A 7,791-nucleotide genomic window follows, 5' to 3' on the forward strand; every position below is an offset into this window, starting at 1 on the left:
CTGACCGGAGCAGTAGAAGGAGAAAGTTCATCCACTATAATAGGACGCGAAGGATCAAACGATGAATAGGGGTTTGAAGATCATGAAGCCAGTATTAATTGTTAAGTACAACAAAAGCACGAAGGGAAAAGGGAGAGTTGTAGAGAAGACTTAGAAGAAAACGAAAGAGAGTATGAGAAGTTTTGGAAGATCGATGCATGATGCGGTATTTATAAGGAAGAGGCGTCATCATGAACCATCATTATGGAGCCGTCACGTCGAGCTAACACAACCGTAGAAAACCCTAAAAAGCTGCTGCAAACTGCAGAGCCAATCACGATAAGGCACATTTCTCGAGTATTAAATGGAAGAGACATACGACTCTTCGCTCCTGAAGTAAATCATAATGATATCGGGAAAGGCGGCAAGGCATTCCCTCCATAAATAAACTTACCGCTTCCTGAATATTCAATTAAGAATATTTAAAATGTGGGGGGACTATCTGTATTGGTAAAAAAATAAACTCGCAAACTTGCCACATGGACTAATGGTATGTTGACAGTTGGTATAAGGGTCAAAGGGATAAAGAAGAATGAAGGTTAGGGAAAGCATGAGTAAAACACCCATGGGAACGCTTGCCAAGATACTGTGCGTGACAGTTGAAAAACAAATAGGCATGAGATGGATAATTAAAGACCACAAGTAAGGAAGGTTCATTAATAGTCGTGAATATATAAATAAATCGACATAATCTTTGATTGTACGTGATTGGCTATTACTACCATAACCATTATAAATTACTCAAGTAACGGATAATCAATGTAATAAATATTAGTAACGGCTGAGAATTAAGTAGGAAAAAACAATTACATATTGTACCCTTATATAAACCCCCCTTACCATATCTTGTACGATCATCAAGGAATTCACGAAATCATACTGTCAATCACTTCAATTTTATTCTCTGCTATTTGTAGAATCTTGTTCTCTCTTCTTGGAAGGAAGCTGCGATTATCAATAACATTTTTCTTTCCTTATTCTCTCAATATTTTATCTTCATTATTTACTATTCATCTATATAAGGAAAAGTGAAGTAAAATTGGTTATTAGATACCCTAATTATTCTATTATTTGCTTTGACCACCAAAACTATTTTATTATTAAAACAATCACTCACAACCAGGTAAGACAGAAGATATTATTTACATCCCATGGCAATTTGCTATTTTGTAAGTGTAGTGGTGAGATATACAATCAAATAAATTTAGATAGATCTTTAAAGAGTTACATTATACATTAATAGGTTTCCATCGGTGGTAGATTCAGAATTTACACACTATAGCTTCTGAATTGTAAGTCTGTTATGAAATACATATCTAACTTTACCTATGTGTTCACAAGCCAAAAGCAATGAGTTTTGTCGAACACATAGAATCCATGTTACATCCGCCACTGTTTTCAATGCCCAATAATGGGCGGTTAATGTTCAATTGATAAATCAAAATACCAAACATGAAAAGCATATTCCTGATTACAACCGTATGGGTTAGAATTGAAGTTTCAATAGGAAAAAACAAAGCAAAAGAAAGGGGGTGGGAGGAGAGATAAAGTAGAAAAGAAGAGAAAATTACCTAAGAACAAAGCTAAATATATATTCAATCTTTACATACAAGACAAACAAATCTCTTTGTGCTATTCTACTTACAATCACCAGTATATCATCTTCATCGATCATCTGCAAAACTCCTGATGTCGTTGTTGGAATCATCTTCAGAATCCAATCTCTTTCAAGTTTAATTCCAGCTGATGTTGAACCCATTGTATATAGTCATTTATCCTGATAAATATGAGAAATAGCAGTGTCGATAAAACAGTAAAGTAAATAAAGAGGGTAGTTGAGAATTAGGGCTTTCAGCAGTTGATAAATTTCAGTTTAAACTCTCTTGATAATCCGAATGAACACATTTAAAAATCTTTTCTTATCAATTAAAAATAATTGTACAAAGTCAAATTCAGAGGATTGGAGCAATTTCCACACAAATATAAATATATATGTGGAAAACCACTAAAATTTCGATAGGTGTTATATTTTGAACCCTTATTTCAAAAGTACAATAAGCCAAATGCTAAGAACTATAGATCAAAATTTCCAGAACAAGAAAATACCCGATATACATTTCATCAAGAAGGAGCCGATGATGTTAAAGGCATCTCAATTTCTTGTGAGGAGCTGATTGATGCACCACCATCTTTGCTTCCATGAGAGAAGTTAATAGATGCAGCACCAAATTGTACATTTTTTCCATCACTATTGTTGTGCTGAGAATTTGATCCATTTGCCAATGAAACATTTCTGGCCATTCCAGAATTTGCCATGGTGGGTGCCCTGGATGCCCGTCTAGAAATCTGGCGATTATCAGTGCTGCTAAAGCCACAACATCTTTTTATGCATGTATACATGTAAGTAAAGAGCCAAAGTAGCCATGGAAATCCAATCAAGATTAGAGCTATTGCGGGAAACCAAGGTTGAGATAAATTTGGCACAAAAAGGTAAAGAAAAAGGAAAATCCCACCAATAAGTACACAAATACATAACATGAAAGAGATTAGAGGAACCCTCAGATCCCCCTCCCTCTCAATCATTATTGTTGTTCTTCTTCAATTCGCCTTTCGCAGTTAGATCGAAGGAATTAGCACCTAGAACGAGGGCGCGGGTTACAGGTGACCATTATACTAATAGCGGGAAAATTAACAGTATCCGATGATATTCAGGGAACAATGTAGAATGAGCAAGGATAATAATTCGGATTTGTGACAAGTGCATAAAAGAACTTTACCCAATTCTACCAATGTAGAACGATTACTACTTTTTCTCTCTACAAACACCTCTTTTCTTCTTCCAAACACCTCTTTTCTTTTTTGTGCACCTTATTCTCCTTCTCTTTTATGCTGATTCAGATTTTTCCTCCTCCTTCTTCTCCAATGGAATTTATGAAAACACGATCTCGTTCTTTGAGTATATATTTTTTTGTTGCCGTCTTTTGGGCTGAGATGCCAGAAAAAAATAATTGGATGTAATGCAGAAGAGAAATCAAGAAGAGCGTTAAAGGTGGAAGGTTGTTTATGAGAATCAGATGGTAAGGTCGTTGCATTTGAGATTTACATGCAAAAGGAAGAAGAAATCATGCATGTCTTAACGGCAATTTAATATGCTACGCTAATCTATCCTGAAGGAGAAGAATTGGTTTTTTGTCACATTGACGGGTTTATTAAACTTAGATCGGTTAAAGGAATAAACTCTAAACAAGCCGAGCATGTTATATTTTTATGAGCTAAATTTGGCCCTCCTACGCCTAATGTCACGACTCAAAATCCACTATAGAACGTCGCCGTTGGGCAAGCCAACAGCGAACTATCATGTTAATTGTTCATTTTATTACTTTCGAAATCATAAATTTTATTAAGGGAATTTACACCTTTAAATTCATGGGTACATACATAATTAGTATTGCATAGAAAAAAAAAGATGATAATAATATGTAAACCCGTAAGCATCAACTAGAATATTCCAAAACCCGTTGTCACAAGTGCATGAGCATCTACTAGGAAGTACAATAATAATACAACATCTGTGTAGAATACAAGATAGACAGGATAATATAAATAGTTCTGATGGAGACTCCGTATGCTGCAGATCGTAACATGGGATGCAGCTCACCGTGAAGTTCCCGCAATAGCTGCGCCTTTACGCCCAAAAGACCATCAGAAGTATGTACATGCACAATAAGTGTAGAAGTGTAGCATGAGTAAGTATCAAGCCTAACCCCGGAGAAGTAGTGACGAGGGGTCGACATCAACACTTAATAGTGGTCCAATAAATCAAGTACAGTAGAAAGTAAACAAGTATGAAGCGTGGTAATTAAACAGTGAAAACAAATATAGGCACATGATACGATCCTCATCTGAACAGTAAACACAAGTCCTCAAATATGGGTCACCTCCTCTAATGGAGTATATAATATGGTCCCCACCAGATAGGTCATCACAACTCAAGTCAGGAAAACTCACAGATACAATCTCTTCTTGTCAAATATTACGCACGATTCTGCCGAGGCGAACGGCCCGATCCCATAGGAGTATGATACATGATACTGCCGAGACGAACGACCTAATCTCATAAGAGTGTGTTACATGATACCGCCGAGGCAAACGGCCCGATCCCATAAGAGTGTGGTACATAATCCTGTCGAGGCGAACGGCTCAATCCCATAAGAGTGTGGTACATAATTCTGCCGAGGCGGACGGCCCGATCCCATAAGAGTGTGGTACATAATCCTGCCGAGGCAAATGGCCCGATCCCATTAGAATAAGAAGCTTTAACGGTCCTTGACCCACTCACAAATATACGTGTGAGTTATGAAATTTAAGGAAACCTTTCGATGAATACGCACAACGCGAGAGAAATTCGTAAGGGAAGCATAATTTTCTGATGCTAATCAAGTAGCTCGTCGAATATCTAAAAAGCGAGTACGATACTCTACGCTAGTCTAGTCTCATAATAAATATAAATTAAAGCATTTAAATAGGCAATGACTCAAATAGTATAATTTAAATATGGTGTTAGTTTAAGTCTACCCGGATAAAATCAGAAATGCTAACATACGCATAGACACTCATCACCTTATATGTGTGTAGCTCCAACAACATGTAGCACATAAGAATATAGTACCTACGGGGTAATTTTTCCGTCACAAGGTTAGACAGGAGACTTAATTCGCTCTAAAGTTCCATAACCGGCTCCAACACCTCTCTAGCACCTCAAACCAATGCCCATCGATCTGAAACTAGTCAAACAATCATGAAAACCAATAAAAATATACTCCAACATCATAATTAATTAAATTATAACACTTCCCAACTCTGCTCGAAAACTCAACAAAGTCAATCCTCGGGCCCACATGCCCGAATTCTGAAAATATTTGAAGATAAACATTACCCATAACATCATGAACTCAAGTACATAATTTATTCCCAATTCCATGTCCAATTCATGGTAAAAATCCAAAATACAATTTCTAGGTTTTGTTTCAAAAATCCCTCAATTTTCCACAAATTTCTATGTTAAATCCTTATTAAATCCATGAAATTAACTTACAATACGTGAAAATTACTTACCCTGCAATAGATGATGAAAATCTCCTCTTCAAGATCTCCAAGCATCGCCCAACCAAGAGAAAATGAGAGAAGAGTGAGTCAAATCCCGTACTTAACAAAGCATTCTGCACAGCGATTATCGCACCTACGGCTGAACAATCGCACCTGCGGAAAAATCCATCGCAGGTGTCTTTCCCTCTAAGGCCAGCCAAACCGCTTCTGCAAAAACGTTTTGGCTTCTACGAGCCTTCACTAGTCCTGCCCAACTCCACTTCTGCGGAGGATTTAACCGCGCCTGCGGAAGCGCGCCTTCGCTTGAGCCTCCGCATTTGCGGAAGGCCATGCCCCTTCGCCTCTTGCTTCTACGCTCCACTGCCCACATCTGCAAGCTCGCAGGTGCATGGATTCCTTGCACCTGTGAATCCAACCAGCCTCAATCCCATCCGCTTCTGCGACCCCTGGGCCGCTTTTGCGGTCTCGCACCTGCGGCCAAAACCTCGCAGGTGCGATCACACTAGAAGCCTTAAGCTTCAGTAATTCTTTAAGTCCAAACTCGATTTGATTCCAATCTGATACGCACCCGAGGCCCCAGGGACCCCTATCCAGCCATACCAACGCATCCTAAAACATGATACGAACATTGTCGAAGCCTCAAATAACGTCAAACAACATCAAAATTTATGAATTGACGGCCAAAACCATTTTTTCAACTTTCCAACTTTCAAACTTCGCCAAATGCGTCCGAATTATACTTAGACATCCCAAAATGACACCAAACTTTACGTGCAAGTCATAAATCACAATACAAACCTATTCCAAGGCTCGAAATCCCAAACGAACATCTATAAGCACTAAAATGCTCCCGGGCGATCCGATACTCAACCCGAACATACGCCCAAGTCCGAAATCATCAGACGAACCTATTGGAACCTTCAAATCCCGATTCCGCGATCGTTTACTCAAAGGTCAAACCCTAGTCAACTCTTCCAACTTAAAGCTTACGAATTGAGAATTTCCTTCCGCATCAACTTAGTTCCCCTGGAATTCAATTCTGACCACACGTACAAGTCATAATACATGAAGTGAAGTTACCCAAGGCCTCAAACCGCCGAGCGACGCACTAGATCGCGAAACGACCGGTCAGGTCGTTATATTCTCCCCCACTTAAACATACGTTCGTCCTCGAACGTGCCAAGAATCGCTCCGTAGATGCCCAAAATTACTGTTTAACACCTCGTGCACCTGCCCGTGCCACCACAATCCATGTGAGCACACTAGCTCGAGCCACACTGAAGATCCTCCCTTTTTGTTTAGCCAACAAGCCTTAGGACCAAATTCCAACATCTGAATTTCTCTACAAGACGTGATTCTAACGTACGAACACCGTATCCATCCCCACACACTGAACCAAAACATGATCATGCATCCATGTTGATATCCCATCATGCACCGCATAACTCATTTGCCCATGGTAACCTCATCTAAGCACAACCACTGCAAATTCACTAATCCGATGCTCGTAGTATACCTCATAATGCATATAAGCCCTTATCCAACCCTAGCAGTACCACAATGATGAAAATGACACATAGAAGCTTATAACTACCCGCCAAATCAAAATTTCCTGGAGTTCCTCCGTTTGACCAGAACCGTTACCTGATTCTGAACTAAATAGTGAAATTTTCTCTTTAATATACCTTACATAAATCTGATCACACCGATTTCAGGTCCAATAACCTCGTCTCACCCAGTACAAGCTGCTCAGACAATAAGCCACCTCAGACACTAACTAAAATCTCATATGACACCACCAATGCACCGACAAACTACAACTCGAATATGACACACAAGGAACAACGAACTCTGGCAAAGAACTACCCAGCCCGCGTAATGAATAAAATGGTTGAACAAATGCTATGAACCTTTCTCAGAGAATGAGAAACAAAACACATGAAAATAAGTATAGGGAACTGCACTCAACATCTCACTATTGCGGCGTGCAACCCGATCCACACATGATACCGTTGTGTCGTGCAACCCGATCCAAATACCATGCCCGTAGTGGTGTGCCACCCGATCCTCATATAACGATCGATAAAGAAATACCCATCAAGCCATAATGTTCATACCTATGAAATGCCCGAATATCGACCACAAGCACTTCAAGTGAATGAAAATGACCTTGGGGAGATGGATAGTACCATACACTACAAAACCCAAGCACGACTAAGGTGCAACAAACAACAAGCTACATAGGGCCACAAGACACGCGTGGATAATCAAGTCGCCTTGCAACCTATATGGAATAATACAGTAGCACTTGAAATAGACGATGCCAGGAATATCATCCACTACACCCGAAGAACTATCCATAAGCAAGGCTATGCTGAATGAACACATCCGACCTGATGTAGAGCATACATTCACGTTAGATCTACCGACGGACCTCAAGTCGAGTATGATCATCCCATACCGGGCCAATAACCTTTCAAAGATCCACAATGACCATATTCATAACACATACGAGTAGTCGACCAATCCGGAACAATCTTCCATAATCCATAACAAAAGGAATAGAATGCCCCTCAGACATACACTCTCCAATCCGAAATAGTACCGGACCATTCATACCCAATTTCAGTCTCTAATAATTCAAAT

At 39.4% G+C, this 7,791-nt stretch overlaps 1 long non-coding RNA gene across 1 annotated transcript; it reads right to left on the minus strand.

Moving 5' to 3' along the window:
* Window positions 1-1,434: 1,434 nt before the first annotated feature.
* On the minus strand, window positions 1,435-3,316 carry LOC117281800 (uncharacterized). Its single transcript, XR_004512427.2, has 2 exons — window positions 2,146-3,316; window positions 1,435-1,816 (listed from the first exon to the last, which is right to left on the minus strand). It is a non-coding gene; the product is annotated as an uncharacterized lncRNA (long non-coding RNA).
* Window positions 3,317-7,791: the final 4,475 nt, after the last annotated feature.

Source organism: Nicotiana tomentosiformis, chromosome 8, assembly GCF_000390325.3.
Source record: "Nicotiana tomentosiformis chromosome 8, ASM39032v3, whole genome shotgun sequence".
Classification (NCBI taxonomy): domain Eukaryota; kingdom Viridiplantae; phylum Streptophyta; class Magnoliopsida; order Solanales; family Solanaceae; genus Nicotiana; species Nicotiana tomentosiformis.